Source organism: Bos indicus x Bos taurus, chromosome 4 (genome assembly GCF_003369695.1).
Source record: "Bos indicus x Bos taurus breed Angus x Brahman F1 hybrid chromosome 4, Bos_hybrid_MaternalHap_v2.0, whole genome shotgun sequence".
Classification (NCBI taxonomy): domain Eukaryota; kingdom Metazoa; phylum Chordata; class Mammalia; order Artiodactyla; family Bovidae; genus Bos; species Bos indicus x Bos taurus.
The window spans coordinates 21,328,980-21,345,436 of NC_040079.1; the positions used below are offsets into that span (position 1 = coordinate 21,328,980).

At 39.0% G+C, this 16,457-nt stretch overlaps 1 protein-coding gene across 2 annotated transcripts in view; it reads right to left on the reverse strand.

The window, feature by feature from the left end:
- The window catches only part of CALD1 (caldesmon 1), a 231,484-nt gene extending 218,404 nt beyond the window's left edge, over positions 1–13,080 (reverse strand). The window contains exon 1 of one of the 2 annotated variants that reach the window (XM_027538941.1): positions 12,989–13,080. The gene's annotated coding sequence lies outside the window, so the exon portion shown is untranslated. The remainder of the gene's footprint in view (positions 1–12,988) is intronic. The other variant, XM_027538940.1, reaches the window with a different exon arrangement.
- Between the last annotated feature and the right edge of the window lie 3,377 nt (positions 13,081–16,457).

Genomic DNA, 16,457 nt, shown 5'->3' on the forward strand with positions numbered 1-16,457 from the left:
AATAAATGCATTTTTAAATAAAAATACATATTTAGCCCTGAACTTTAGGTTTTATCATGAATTTCCTTGCTCAGAAATCTTCACTATCATCTTACCAACAAAACAATAAAGTCAAAACTTGACTTGGCATTTTACAGTGATTTTCATAATCACCCTCTTTCTTGCTCCTCTGATGATTCTGATACAAATCACTCGCCCTCCCATTCTGATGATGCACCTTCTGCCTCAGGGACTTCAGTCACCTGGCTCCTCCTCCTTCATACTTCCTGAGCCCCAGATCCACCTGAAAACCATCACTAAAATCTCAGCCTTCAGTTAACAGCCCTCCTTAAATGAATTACAAACCTGATGTCAAACTGATTCATTTTCTATTTATCCATTACTGACTTGATTATTTCATTTGGATTTTTACATCCTAGATTAATTAACTAACGATGGCTTAACCAGTTATTTCATTAATGGTTAATTAATTGATAATGAAAGCTATAAAGAAAGCCGAGCATCAAAGAACTGATGTTTTTGAACTGTGGTGTTGGAGAGGACTTTTGAGAGTCCCTTGGACTGCAAGGAGATCAAACCAGTCCATTCTGAAGGAGATCAGTCCTGAATATTCATTGGAAGGATGATGCTGAAGCTGAAACGCCAATACTTTGGCCACCTGGTGTGCAGAACTGACTCATTGGAAAATCCCCTGATACTGGGAAAGGTTGAAGGCAGGAGGAGAAAGGGATGAGAGAGTATGAGATGGTTGGATGGCATTACTGACTCGATGGACATGAATTTGAGTAAAGTTCAGGAGTTGGTGATGGACAGGGAAGCCTGACATGTTGCAGTCCATGGGGTCGCAAAGAGTCAGACATGACTGAGCGACTGAACTGAACTGAATTGATAATGCAAAAATATTTCTTGATTGTCTGCTATGCATTGTTAACACTATCAGGTCCTAGTGATGCAGTGGTAAACAAGGCACAGAGCTTTTAAAAACAGGGGCCAGGGACTTCCCTGGTGAACCAGCCAGTGCGAGGGACACAGGTTCAGCCCCTGGTCTGGGAAGATCCCACATGCCGCAGGGCAATATAGCCCGTGCACCACAACCACTGAGACCTGCCTGCCTTAGAGCCTGTGCTCTGCAACAAGAGAAGTCACCGCAAGGAGAAGCCCTCACACCACAGCTAGAGCGCAGCCCCTCTCCCAGCAACAAAGACACAGGGAGAATTAAGAATAAGTAGAAATAAGAAATAAAAAAGAAAGAAAGAAAATAAGTAAAAAAAAAAGAAATAGAAACAGGGATCATACTTAAAATTTGGGGCCATATATTATGCTTACTTAGGTCCCCCCAACACTGCTTTGGGGGACCAGAATTGGGAAATACAAGCAAATGAAATAGTAAGATCTTGACAAAAACTATTTATATTCAACTGTATGCAAATCTAGGACCAAAACTGAGAGTTCAAGTCAGTGCTTGGGGACTGGTGAGTGTGACTGGGTCTAGGCCAGGAACCCTGGAGTCTTGCTGTTGCGATCCTAATTAAGAGGAGCAGGTGGCTGGGGGAGGTGAACTCCCACACACATATGGATACGAGGCATACCTCAAACAGAACTATCCATGTATAGGCTTTTGGGGATATTGGGTTCTCATGGCTCTTCTGGAAGGCAGGAAAGTTAGAGCCATGATAAAAATAACAGACAAGTGGGTATGACTAGTGTTGCCTTAGAAACTAGAGTGCTAACTTATTATCTAAAAGTTAAAATATATCCTGAGACAGAAAATTGAGGTGGCCATTTGAATTAAGTCTCCTTTCCAACAGGCACCTTAGGATGCCGAGGGAGGTATTAGGGAAAGTTCTGACCCAAAGCCCAAGAGGCTGGCCAGTTTGGAGGGATGATTTCACTTCTTCAGTGGTGACTGACTAAAATGCCAGTCTTTAAGGAACATTTCTGTTGGAAGAATAGGACTCCATTGCTGAGAGAACTTCTCCTAAAACAGTACTGGGAGAATACTGGCATTTTCTTCTGTCCAAAGCTCTAAAACACCAGACTTCTCTTTGCCTATCCTACTATTTACATCGAATTCTTTCAACTTACATATCTCAAATTTATATATTATTTGTAATTGACCATCTTCACATAATCTACAGGCATCTATATTCCAAGAAATTATCTCCAGAGAAGGACTACCTCTATATCTGTTCTCTGTTGAGTGGACAATTTCCGGGAAGTTTTCATTTAAGTCAATTATTCATAATCTGTCCATATCTCTTTCTCTATATGCACACACAGTCACAAGCAAATACTCATCCCTGTATCCCAAAACATAATGTAATACCTAACACAAAATGTTATGGAATGAATGAATGAATTTTAGAGAAGCTGGGCTGGATGAATCACAAGCTGGAATCAAGATTGCTGGGAGAAACATCAATAACCTCAGATATGCAGATGATGCCACCCTTATGGCAGAAAGTGAAGAACTAAAGAGCCTCTTGATGACAGTGAAAGAGGAGAGTGAAAAAGTTGGCTTAAAGATCAACATTCAGAAAACTAAGATTATGGCATCCAGTCCCGTCACTTCATGGCAAATAGATGGGGAACAGTGGCAAACTTTATTTATCTGGGCTCCAAAATCATTGCAGATGGTGACTGCAGCCATGAAATTAAAAGACATTTACTCCTTGGAAGGAAAGTTATGACCAACCTAGACAGCTTATTAAAAAGCAGAGACATTACTTTGCCAACAAAGGTCTGTCTAGTCAAAGCTATGGTTTTTCCAGAAGTCATGTATGGATATAAGAGTTGGACTATAAACAAAGTTGAGAACCAAAGAATTGATGCTTTTGAACTGTGGTGTTGGAGAAGACTCTTGAGAGTCCCTTGGACTGCAAGGTATCAAACCAGTCAAGCCTAAAGGAAATCAACCCTGAATATTCACTGGAAGGACTGATGCTGAAGCTGAAGCTCCAATACTTTGACCACCTGATGCAAATAACTGACTCATTGGAAAAGACCCTGAGGCAGAGAAAGATTGAAGGCAGGAGGAGAAGGGGATGACAGAGGATGAGATGGTTGGATGGCACCACTGATTCGATGGACATGAGTTTGGGATAGCTCTGGGAGTTGGTGATGGACAGGGAAGCCTGGCGGGCTGCAGTCCATGGGGTTGCAAAGAGTTGGACACGACTGAGCGACGGAACTGAACTGAATATCATTCCCAAGTTTGGGGATTCTTCTTATTTTGGAAACAGTTAGCTAGGAGAACTTTCAGCAACTCTTTCAAGCCAGCACTCTTAACACTCTTGCCTTCCATAGAAGAAAATCATTGCTAGGGACTGGTCAAATTCAAGGACACCGATTGGGCTAGTTTTCTAGGCATTAGGAGCCTTAGAGTAGATCTCCTTAGGGTGAGATGCTCTACCTTTTCCAGATCACAGTATTAAGGAGAGCTGGGCCTACCCTCAGGAGAGCAGTGGGCCATTCATCTCCTCCACTCCCTCTTCACATACTTCCTCTTCATTTTTCTAGCTAATGGGCTTCTTCAATGGAGGGATAAAATCCAAGATTCAATCGTAGATTCAATTTAATCCAGCCAATCTCACTTGGCAGTTATCCTGGATTTGGGGCCAGATCTCCAGCTAATAGATGAAAAGATACTTCACCCAACACTGGATTCTGTACATTATTTCTCTTGAGAAACTCAAAGAGAAGGCTGCTTGATTGTGTGGATCTAATTTGAGTGTTCCTAGGTCCCTGCTAAATACCATCCCTTTGAGATAGTTTATAAACTGCAAAGACTTGGTTGCAAATATTTCAAAAGTAATAATAAGCCATATAATAATAATAACATACAAATAATGGTAACTATCTATATCTACCTATATATACACATATATTGTGTAAACTTATTTACACATAAATAATATATTAATTTATTTATACATAATGTATATATTAATTTAATACAATGTTATAGTATTCAATTTACTTAATACATTATTTAATTTAGATAATACTCAACTTATTATTTATTATTATATATTAATTAACCTATTTAGCACTTTTATCCCAAATAACCATTTAATTCATAGTATCATCACTTTTCTCCTATACATTCCTGTAAAGTCAATCGGCAAATGTTATATTTACTAATGCGAAGCAAAGGAAGGTTAGGAACCTGCCCTCAGAACACAGAAACAGTATAGATCACAAATTAAGCAATCTTAATGTCATTAAGGGGTTTCCCTGGTGTCCAGTAGCTAAGACTCTGCAGTCCTATTGCAGGGGTCCTGGGTTCAATCACTGGTCAGGGAATTAGATTCCACATGCTGCAAGTTCCAGCCTGCCACAACACAGACCAAAGATTCTGTATGCCTTAACTCAACTAAGGCCTGGTGCAGCCAAATAAATAAGTAAAAGTAAATATTCTAAAATGATTTTTTAAAAGTCATTTAAACAGTCTGAGCTTTAGTTCTTTCATTTATATAACAGCTCCCTTGAAGAGTTGCTATGAAGATCAAATAGATTAATAAATGTGAACATGTTTTATAAACTGTTAAAAAAGTACTTAGCTTTGAGTGGTTATCATTATCAGCACAGAACAAAGATTAAAACCCAAGTGGTCTCCTGGCTGTCAGTTGTGTGTGTGTGTTTTTAACTTTAAGTTAATATACTGCAAATTTTCTTCTTGTGAGATCTTGACTCTTGATAGATTGTGGGACAGTGATTTTAGCAGCCGCAGAACTTTTTCTGATACTTGTCATTCTGAAGAAATTGGTGAAATTCCACTGTGTGCAGAGAAAAACACTAAAGTTTTTCTTAAATATTGGAATAAGATACTTTTGGAAAACTGGGTTGGGATGAGGAATGGGGGTGGGGAGAAGCAAAAATAAAACTTAATGTTGTTTTCACAACATTCTCTTATTTCACCTCTCCCTGCTGAAGACAACCATTCTCTTCAATTAATTGTGCAGTTTTGGTGTTACATGTCTTCTTCCCAAGTTTATTGGTATCATTTTGTGTGCATGCATTTTCAGCCACATGGGGATATGCCTAGTCCAGTGTCTCTTGGGGATTTTTAAACAAGCCTTGATTTGGGGAATTTCCATGCAATATCAGCTTCATCTGTGTGAAAGCCCTCAGGCTGGAAGAGAAAGGACTAGAAAAGGGTGCTGAGCTGAGTGACAGATAGCTGAGTGTTTTGTGGGTTATTTTAAGTACATATTTCCAGGAAGAGAATGCTAAGCTCTGTGTGAACTTGATTTTCTCACGTGTGAACATGAGAATAGCAATAAAGGCAGAATATTTCCCAGCACCCCTTTGAGAAATAATAAATAAATGTGATAAGGAACTGTTTCAGAAAATAAAACAGACTTTGAAATAAAAAAGCAGCCAGCCAGAAATCCACACGTTGCTGGAAACTGTTTCACATTTTAACCATTCCTGTCAGGCTAATGGGTGAAAATCAGTAACTTCTCCATCCTCACATTCTTATAATTGCACATTCATGTACATTCAATAGGTGCTATGGATATTTTAAAGAAAGAAGAGTTAACTTCATGTGTTTGTAAATATATTTAGACTCTTATCCCAAATGATTGGTTCATATAAAGTTTAACTATATATAACTAAAATTATTATATATATATACATATATATATATATAATCAAATTGTGTCAACAGGGCATTCATTCCAGTTCTAAAATGAGATGGTTAGACTAGAATATCTCAAGGCATTTCCAGTTCTAAGAATCTGTGAATCTAGGCTTTGACTTTGACTTTTGCATTATCTCACACATGCTTTAAGAAAGAACAGAGTTGCAAAGAACAGTCAGAATAAGCTAGCATCACTCAAAAACACCAGCATATCTGGAGAGAAGGAAGAGGAAAGTTAGTTTTCATTCAGTTGGTCTACATGGAAAGCAAATATGGACAATGAGATTTATACCTCAGGTTGTTTTTTCTTTTAACCAATAAACAAATAACTAAATCTTGGATTTAAATAGATCTCAAAGAAAAGGATAAATTGACTTAAAGTTTTCTGGCTAATAAAGACAGATTAATGCCAAGTCCAATACTTTGGCCCCTGATGCAAACAGCCAACTCATTAGAAAAGACCCTGATGCTGGGAAAGATTGAAGGCAGGAGGAGAAGAAGATGACAGATGATGAGATTGTTGGATGGCATCACTGACTTGATGGACATCAGTTTAAGCAGGCTCCAGGAGACGGTGAAGGACAGGGAAGCCTGGTGTGCTGCAGTCCATGGGGTTGCAAAGAGTTGGACATGACTGAGAGACTGAACTTTTCTAATATCATATGTTGTAAAGCAATAAGAGCAAAACAGCAACTCTGAATGAAGCAAATCAGTCAAATGCCTAGAAAAAAGAAATAATAATAATGCTTTTTTAAAAAGTTAAGCTTGCACAACATTGTAAAGCAACTATACTCCCATTAAAAAAAAGGTTTTTTTTCTTTAAAGTTAAGCCTGGTATTAGCTTCTTTCACCTTGCAAATGTGTATTTAGTGCTGACTATCTGTCAAACTGGGCTATCAGATGAATCTTACACTTAAGTTCCCCATGGCCCTACAGAAAAGCTCAAATGCTTTATACTTTTGTTGGAAGTGATCTATTCATTTAAAGTTAAAAGATATAGTTATTAATTTTTATTAATTTACTATGTACATGGTTAAATCAGGTTAAGCATTTTCAAGTCAAGCACAGTATTCGGGAAGAAAAAGTTTGGCTGCTTAGCTGGGCACCAGAATCTGGGCACCAGAGACATTGTGTAACATCCACCAGTTCTAATTATATGTTTATAAGAGCAACTAGACAGGGTCTTCAATGTAGGGACTCTATAAAGATGACAGACAGATTAATATGATAGACTGAGCCTCCTCTCAGAAGTGAGAATTTCACATAATTTATAACACAAAGTTTAACATAAAGTTGTATACTATGAATTAAAGCCAATATTGAATGGATTCTTATTTTAATCTCAACCTCTCAGTTATTAGTAGATAGCGATCACCCTAGTGTAGCTAAATGAGTACTTTCTCCAAATATTATTTTAATCATAAGACCATAGTGTAGAACCCCCAAATGCAGTCAGGAGTATAGGAAAAAAAGAGTATATAATAAAGGTAGTATTTTAGATAAGGGGATAGGATAACTATCCAATAATTTGTTGGGACTATTGGTTATGATTAATAGGAAAAATAATGTTTAGATTCCTATTTCACATCATTTACAAAATTTAATAATTTTAAGAAACATTAAAGATACAAGCATTAAAAAATAACTATGAAAACAATCAGAGGAAATTCAGGAAAATGTCTCATTACCTTTGGTAGGAAAGACCATTTTAAACAAAACAGAGAAGGCGAACAACATGAAGGAAAAGACTGATTAGGTATGATTATTCTACTATGAAAAAAATAACACAAGCAATGTTAAAAGACAGGAGACAGATTAAGGATAAAATGCTTACATAATTCATCACAAACCAAAGATGAACTGCCAAGTGTGACTATGTACATTGTACACTGCGCACCACCAGGGGGAGACTTTCATGTAGACCACCGTGTGAATGGTGTCCCTAAAGTTGCCTTGATCAAAATCCAAGATATTTAAAGCACTCCTATGTCAATAAGAAGAAAAGATCAATAAACCATCCAATAGCAAAATGTGCAGTTCTATTTCCAGTTTTTTAAGGAATCTCCACACTGTTCTCCATAGTGGCTGTACTAGTTTGCATTCCCACCAACAGTGTAAGAGAGTTCCCTTTTCTCCACACCCTCTCCAGCATTTATTGCTTGTAGACTTATGGATCGCAGCCATTCTGACTGGTGTGAAATGGTACCTCATAGTGGTTTTGATTTGCATTTCTCTGATAATGAGTGATGTTGAGCATCTTTTCATGTGTTTGTTAGCCATCTGTATGTCTTCTTTGAAGAAATGTCTATTTAGTTCTTTGGCCCATTTTTTGATTGGGTCATTTATTTTTCTGGAATTGAGGTGTAGGAGTTGCTTGTATATTTTTGAGATTAGTTGTTTGTCAGTTGCTTCATTTGCTATTATTTTCTCCCATTCTGAAGGCTGTCTTTTCACCTTGCTTATAGTTTCCTTTGTTGTGTAGAAGCTTTTAAGTTTAATTAGGTCCCATTTGTTTATTTTTGCTTTTATTTCCAATATTCTTGGAGATGGGTCATAGAGGATCCTGCTGTGATGTATGTCGGAGAGTGTTTTGCCTATGTTCTCCTCTAGGAGTTTTATAGTTTCTGGTCTTACATTTAGATCTTTAATCCATTTTGAGTTTATTTTTGTGTATGGTGTTAGAAAGTGAGGAAACCAGAATTGAAAAAAAAAGAAAAGTGTGCAAAGGATATGAAAAGTGAATTCAAAGAGGAGGAAATACAAGTAACAATAAACATATACAAAGATGTCAAATCTTACTCACAGTCAAAGAAGTGCAAATTGGAACAACAATGAAGCATATTTTCACCACACAATAATGAGAAAACATTTCACATCAATTAAGAAACACCATTTCAGATCGACAAGATGTAAAATATCATTGTTGGCTAGGGTATAGTGAAATGGTATCCTCTTGCATTCCTGATATGAATGTGACAATACACATTTAATTAAAAATGCATATGCCTTAGGATCTAACAATTTTATTTCTCCATTTAAAGAAACCTCTACTCTCACACATATAAGTTATTCATGGCAGAATTGTTTGTAATCACATAAACTAGAAACATCTTATTTGTATGCAGATAGAGTTTAGTAGTTAAGTAGAATGAGATATCTGTATGTAGTGAAGTCAAAGATCTTCATTATATACTGTTGTGTGAAAGAAGTAAGTTTCATAATGACATGTATGGTATGATACCAGATATATAAAACATCCTCTCATACACACACAGTAATCAATTTTATAATATAATATGTATATTATATAATTATATGTATTATATAACATATATGTATGTCTTTGTATGTGAATGCACTAGAAGGATTATACCTCAGTTTATGGGGGTACCTCTGGGAGCCAACTGGGATTAGGCATGGAAGTCAGTTTTAGTTACTTTTAATGTTTACATTGTTGAACAGGAGAATATAGGTGTTTTTTATTGACATTTTTAAAAATTTACACTCCTATTCTGTGCTTGCACCCTTGAGACAAGTGTGCTATTAACATGTCACAAAGAAGACATGTTGCAGGAATTAAAAATGATAGTGGCAGCTGTACAAGCTAGAGTAACCAACACTAACATTTATTGTGCACTCCCAGATTTACCTAAAGACTATTACTTGTCGTTCATTTTTCTTCCCCTCTACCCTTTATAATGTTCCTTCTTTCCACATCTCAGTGATAATTGGTGCAAAGGTTGGATTTATAATTCAATCTTACATAACTCAGGCTCAAATTTTATTGGCAGAAATGTAAGTTGCATAATTACTCGGCAGCAGTTACACATTCTTGACACATTTATTCCTAGAGCTTGAACTCTGTACATGCATGGACACATAAGAAATTCCCCACTCCTGATGCCTCTTCTCTGGCTCTTGGAAGTACGTTTATGAAGCATGATAGATAGTTTAACTTTTATAATTTGGATGGTTTGGAGTAGCCAAAAGAAACTAAACCTTCACATACTGAAATAATAATTTATTCCTTGGAGAGTTTTGGGCTGGATGTGCAAATACAAGCATAAAATGAAAAATTAATGTGGAAATTATTTGATTAGTTGTTTTGACTAGATAACAGATTTCTTTGGCATAACAAAGACAGATTCATTTTCTGACAGTCTTGAGATGCCCTGCTTAACCTATATGAAATAAGCATTCTGTCCAAGTCAAATACCCAAGACAGATCACCGAGCTCTTGAAAGTTATTATCTTACGCTCTCATGTCTGCTCTCATGATTCCTCTGCCACTTGAAGATTCCTGTTCACTTGCTCCTGGAAATCTCCTCCCAGCACATCTCAGGTTTAAAATGCTGCAAGAACAACATTAACTGAAAAGAAACTAAGAGGCCTTGGACTAGGAATCAAAAGCCACTATAGCATAGATGATAGACATAATTTCTCTACTGACAGCAAAGGCTTGGAAGAAAAGGGCAGATGTGGGAGTTGAACATCCCAATAAAGAGATGATGATGAGAAACGAGATTTAAAAGACAAAACTATGGTCTTAGATACTGGGAGGAGTGACGGATGCATGGCCAGGGAAGTATGTATAACCAGAGTATAACTGACTTGATTGAAAAACTAAAGGAGGGGGAGACAGTCACCTTGACAAACCTATGAAAGTGGTACCTGTAGAGGACAACAAGTGTAAGATGAGAAGAAGAATAAGAGTATTGGGAGGGACTTAGTGTTTTGTACCCAGAGAACATTGGCGAGGAGAAGGAAATAACTGATAGACTTAATATCCTTATACTAATGATATCTGTCATGGATTATTTACTCCCTGCATATCACTATTAAACTTAAAAACAATCCTTTAAAGTAGGTACCATTACATTTTACAGACAGAGAAATGAAGCTTATAGAAACTAAGCTTATAGACATTTAAGAAGCTGTGTTTACAAGGGCACGCACAGCAGGTAAAAGGGAAGGCAAGCATTTAGATATGGGCAATCTGGTCCAGGGGTCTTCTCATGGGTCTTCCCAGGAGGCATAGTGATAAAGAATCTGCCTCCCAGTGCAGGAGCCACAGGAGACACAGGTTCAATCCCTGGGTCAGGAAGATCCCCTGGGGAAGGAAGTGGCAATCTGCTCCAGTATTCTTGCCTGGAAATTTTCCTGGACCCAAAGGAGCCTGGCAGGCTACAGTCCATGGGGTCACAAAGGGTCAGACATGACTGAGCGACTGAGTGCATACACACACAATGTGGTCCAGGATTCACACTACGTCATACTGTCTCCCTAACCTACCGAGTGTGCAGTATAAGCAAAGTGAGCTTGAAATTATTACACACGTCCGACAGATAAAACTAGTACAGGAGTAAGAGCTAGACTTGATCACTGAAAATAAATTATGTATAGATAGTGGTACTGGGTTTCCGAGGTGCCACAGTGGGGAAGAATCCACCTGCCAATGCAGGAGACTCAACAGACCTGGGTTCGATCCCTGGGCTGGGAAGACCCACTGGAGTAGGAAATGGCAACCCACTCCAGTGTTCTTGCCTGGAGAATTCCGTGGACAGAGGAGCCTGGTGGGCTACGGTACATAGGTTCGCAAAGAGTCGGACATGACTGAAGTAACTTAGCATGCACAGATTTATTCTTTTAGTTACTTTGCTACCAGCTCTATATCTCATTAACAGGCTTTAAAAACATGTTAAATTCTCTCTGTTCAAATAACTAGTAGCAGTTGTATCTTCTGAATGGACCCGAACTAATGGAGAAAGCATTGGGAATGCTAAAGCCCTAAGTGAGAAGAAAATATCAAAAAATAAAAAATTTTTAAAAATCCATGGGAACCAATGGGGTTTTGAAAAGGAATTTCATGATCAAGAGGAAGATCAAAGGAAAGCCAGATGTTTGGAGAGGATGGTAAAGTGGCTGGTGCCATTTTATTGGAGGATTTAGAAGTTAGGCTGGGTCATCAATGGGCAGAAATGTGCCAGAGGAAGTCGTCCATTGGAGAGGTGTTACTCAGAGGACAGGTAGGTCTCAGGATCCTGAGGGGCAGTACCTGTCCTGACTCAGAGTTCCCCAGTGCTCTCACCTTATCAGAACAGTTGTTTTGGGGTTTGTGAAGGGGTCGTTCTCTCTTTCTTCCTCTTATTTCTCTAGTTCTGGGAGACCTGCTTTTCCTAGAATGCTGTTCTTTACTGTGAATTGCATTCCCTAAAGAGGTCTCAGAATTTGCTCTTTCTGTGAGATCAAGAACATCTTTGCTCCAACCCTGAGCTCTAAATATCTATGTGTTCTCTAAATAAAATTCCAGAAATGTCACCCACTCTTGCTCCTCTGACTTCTCAGACATCTGTGTATTTCCTAGGCACTATTAAAACCCCCTGCTGTTTCTGGAACTCTGAAAAGCCCCTGTCTAGGGTTGGCTAAACAGAATCCCTTCATAAAGTTAGAGTGTCCATCTCGGTCCCTAGCTGGGGGTGCATCGTGCCCTTCTGTGCCAGAAGCCCTTCAAGGCTAGACCCGTGGCACACCTGCCCTTGATCTCACTCTTTTGGCTTTGGCCTTGAGAGTCCTGTTCCTTGCTCTGCACTCTTGTGTCACTTCCGTTGTTGGGGCCAGGGCTGACAGGCATTTCTCTGTATTTGTGAAGAAACATAAACAAGCCTCTGTTTGCATTTCTCTAGCCTCATTAGGCTAATCTCTAATTATTATTTCTCACCAATTTCTTCTTTCCCCAAAGTCCAAGTATCCAAATGACAGGACTTAAGTTCTGTGCCCCAAAGTTATCACTGCTGGAGATTTCAGCCCAGTTAGGCTCTTTGCACTGATTGCCCATAGATTCTCCCCAATCATCCCAAACTAATAGCAGTTGTTTCATCAAATCCACACAACCATGAGAGATAACATTATGCATTACAAACTGAAAAATAAATTCTACCATTGCCACAACCAAAAGGCTTCCCAAGTCTCCCAGAACTCTCAGACATTGAGTAAACAGGACAGGAACTATCTTTCCTACCTTTTCTTCCTCCTTTTTAATTCTTCTACCACTTGTTCCTCATCTTCTCATTACTTGCATATTAAGACCACATCGTACCAGGTATTATACATAGGGCAATCAGGAGATGAGAGGCACTAGCATATTAAAAGGAGACAGTTTATTTAAAAGTGCTATTTTAAAGAATGGCAGAGCAAACCCCACCCCACCTCTTTTTTTTTATGTAACTAGGGAAAATTTATCAGAGAAGATAGGTCTGAGAAGTGAAAGCTGAGTGGCAATTGCCCCTTGGAATTTAGCTTAACTTCACCCTTCCTGCATATGTTTTGATTTAAAATAATTACCTTTTGTTCAGCATTACTCTCAGCTCCCAACTCCTTCTGCTTTCAGTTCTCCAAGGAAGGCACCCCTGAGTACGGTGTGAGGGAGTCAGTTAAATTCAGATTTCTTGAAAACAGCTTGGTATTTTCAACTAAATCTAGTAGTGGAATGTGGGCTTAACTGGCCCCACCCAATTTCTCCCACCCAGGTATTTTTCCTTTTTGTCCAGTAAAGTGTCATCTGTTCCCAAGGAAGAAAAAAAGAAAGAGAAAGAAAAATGTTTACTTGAGTTTACTTGAGTTTACACTCTAAACTGCTCAGTTGATTCTGACCAAATTTAATATGCTCAGTATTGAGTTTTGATAGAGAAAATCAGGGAAGTATTTATTTGAAACTTAGAAAGTGGAGCTTTGACTTTTTCTATCCTTATTTGTAAGAACATTTTGGTCACAGGCAGTATACTGCTGTGCAGTAGATCTGGCCTTGGCTGCATTTATTTCATTGCTAAATAAATAGCAGTGTGCCTTTTAAGTACGAGGTACTATGCTAAATAGTGTGAAGATACAAATTACGATCCACATAGCCATAGGCTGTGTGGATCACAACAAACTGTGGGAAATTCTTAAAGAGATGGGAATACCAGACCACCTTATTTGTCTCCTGAGAAACCTGCATATGGGTCAAGAAACAACAGTTAGAACTGGACATGGAACAACTGACTGGTTCCAAATTGGGAAAGGAGTACGTCAAGTCCATATATTGTCACTCTGCTTTTTTAACTTATATGCAGAGTACATCATACGAAATGCCAGGTTGGATGAATCACAAGCTGAAATCAAGATATTTCCACGAGAAATATCAACAATCTCAGATATGCAGATGATACCACTCTAATGGCAGAAAGTGAAGAGGAACTAAAGAGCCTCTTGATGAGGGTGAAAGAGCAGAGAGAAAAAGCTGGCTTAAAACTCAACATTCAAAAAACTAAGATCGTGGCATCTGGGCTCATCACTTCATGGCAAATAGAAGGGGAAAAAGTGGAAGTAGTGACAGATTTTATGTTCTTAGGCTCCAAAATCACTGTGGGTGACTACAGCCATGAAATTAAAAGATGCTTGGTCTTTGGAAAGGAAGCTATGACAAACCTAGACAGCATTATAAAAACTAGAGACATCAGTTTGCCAACTAAAGTTCATCTAATCAAAGCTATGGTTTTTCCAGTAGTCATGTATGGATGTGAGAGTTGGACCATAAGGAAGGCTGAGAGCCAAAGAATTGATGCTTTTGAACTGTGGTTCTGGAGCAGACTCTTGAGAGTCCCTTGGACAGCAAGGAGATCAAACCAGTCAATCCTAAAGGAAATCAACTCTGAATTATTCACTAGAAGGCGTGATGCTGAAGCTGAAGCTCTAATACTTTTGCCACCTGATGTGAAGAGCCAACTCATTGCAAAAGACCCTGATACTGGGAACAACTGAAGCCAAGAGGAGAAGCGGGTAGCAGAGGCTGAGATGGTTAGACAGCATCACCCCTCAATGGACATGAATTTGAGCAAACTCTGGGAGATAGTGGAGAACAGAGGAGCCCAATGTGCTACAGTCCATGAAGTCGCAAAGAATCAGGCATGGCTTAATGACTGCACAGTGGCACAAAGTACAATGCAGATCTTCCTCGACTTACAATAGTGTTACATTCAGATATTGTAAGCTAAAAATACATTTAATACACCTAACCTACCAAACATCATATATATATTTTTTTTTACTTTACAATATTGTATTGGTTTTGCCATACATCAACATGCATCCGCCATTGGTGTACACATGTTCCCCATCCTGAACCCCACTCCCACCTCCCTCCCTGTACCATCCCTCTGGGTCATCCCAGTGCACCAGCCCCAAGCATCCTGTATCCTGCATCAAACCTGGACTGGCAATTCATTTCTTATATGATATTATACACGCACTTAGAACACTTACACTAGCCTGCAGTTGGGCAAAATCATCTAAGGCATATTTTACAATAAGGTGTTGAATATTTCATGTAACTTATTGAACACTGTACTGAAAGTGAAAAACAGAATCGTTGTGTGGGTACAGAATGGTTGAGAGTGTATCCATTGTTTATCCTCACAGTGGCATAACTGACTGGGAGAGAAGGTTACTGCCACTGCCCAGCATCGGGAGCATACTGGACTGCATATCACTAGTCTGGGGAAAGCTCAAAATTTGATGTACAGTTTCTACTCAATACATATTGCTTTCATATCCTTGTAAAGTCAAGAAATCGTAAGTTGAATCCTAAGTTAGGGACTATCTATATATCACAGATCTTGCCTTCCAGGAACTTATAAGTCAGATGAGATAAGTAGAAGAGATAAGATGTGAATATACACTGCTACAATGCAGCATAATGAAATAACTGCCATGAAGTGGTGCAAGGAAAGTTCTGCAAAAGTCCAGAGAAAGGCAAGTCGCTCCTTTTCTCCAAGAAAGCCTTCCTGGAGAAACAGGAATTTCATCTGCTCTTTCAAGAGAAAAGAGAGACAGGCCTTCCAAGGCTTAGGAAGGGCAGGAACTGAGGGGCCAGTCAAGGAGAGGGAGAGGCTCCTTTGATAAAATCAAGTGATAGTAACCAGGAAGATGTGGAGATAATATTTTCTGAAGAATTTTGCTCTGGAAAGCTTACTGGGATTGGTTTACTTTGATTAAATGTTCAGTTCAGTTCAGTCGATCAGTCGTGTCTGATTCTTTGCGACCCCATGGACTGCAGGGAAGCACGCCAGGCTTCCCTGTCCACCACCAACTTCCAGAGCTTGCTCAAACTCACGTCCATAGAGTAGGTGATGCCATCCAACCATCTCATCCTCATGAGTTTAAGCAAACTCTGGGAGATAGTGAAGGACAGGGAAGCCTGGAGTGCTGCCGTCCATGGGGTTGCAAATTATCGGACATGACTGAGTGATTGAACAACAGAAACAATTTCAGAGTAATTCAGTCAGTGTCTGCATATATAGGTGAATCTCCTGTGCTTTCAATATCTTTAAAGTTTCCTACACAAAAATTACACACTCAGTCGTGCTCTGTCCCTCCCATAACCACCCCCATCCCCAAACACAAGTATTTCCTAATAAAAGAGAATAGAATAAATCTTTAGAGCTAACTCTAAAGAGGCAGGACCTCTGATTTTCTGCATTAAATATCTGACCTGAACTCTAAGCTACACATTCACTCTCATCAGCAACATCCGAAGGTGGTCCGTAGTCTTGCTTCCTGGGAATGAGGTCAAAAGATTTGGGGCCTGAGAGCAGGCTTGATACTTCTTTAGCACATTGCCTAGAAAGTGACAGTTCTTAGTAACACCACACATTGTCTTCTTTAACAAAAATAGTTCTTGGGACTTCCCAGGTGGTCCAGTGGCTAAGATTCCATGCTCCTAATGCAGGGGACCCGGTTTTGATCCCTGGTCAGGAAACTTGATCCCATATGCCAC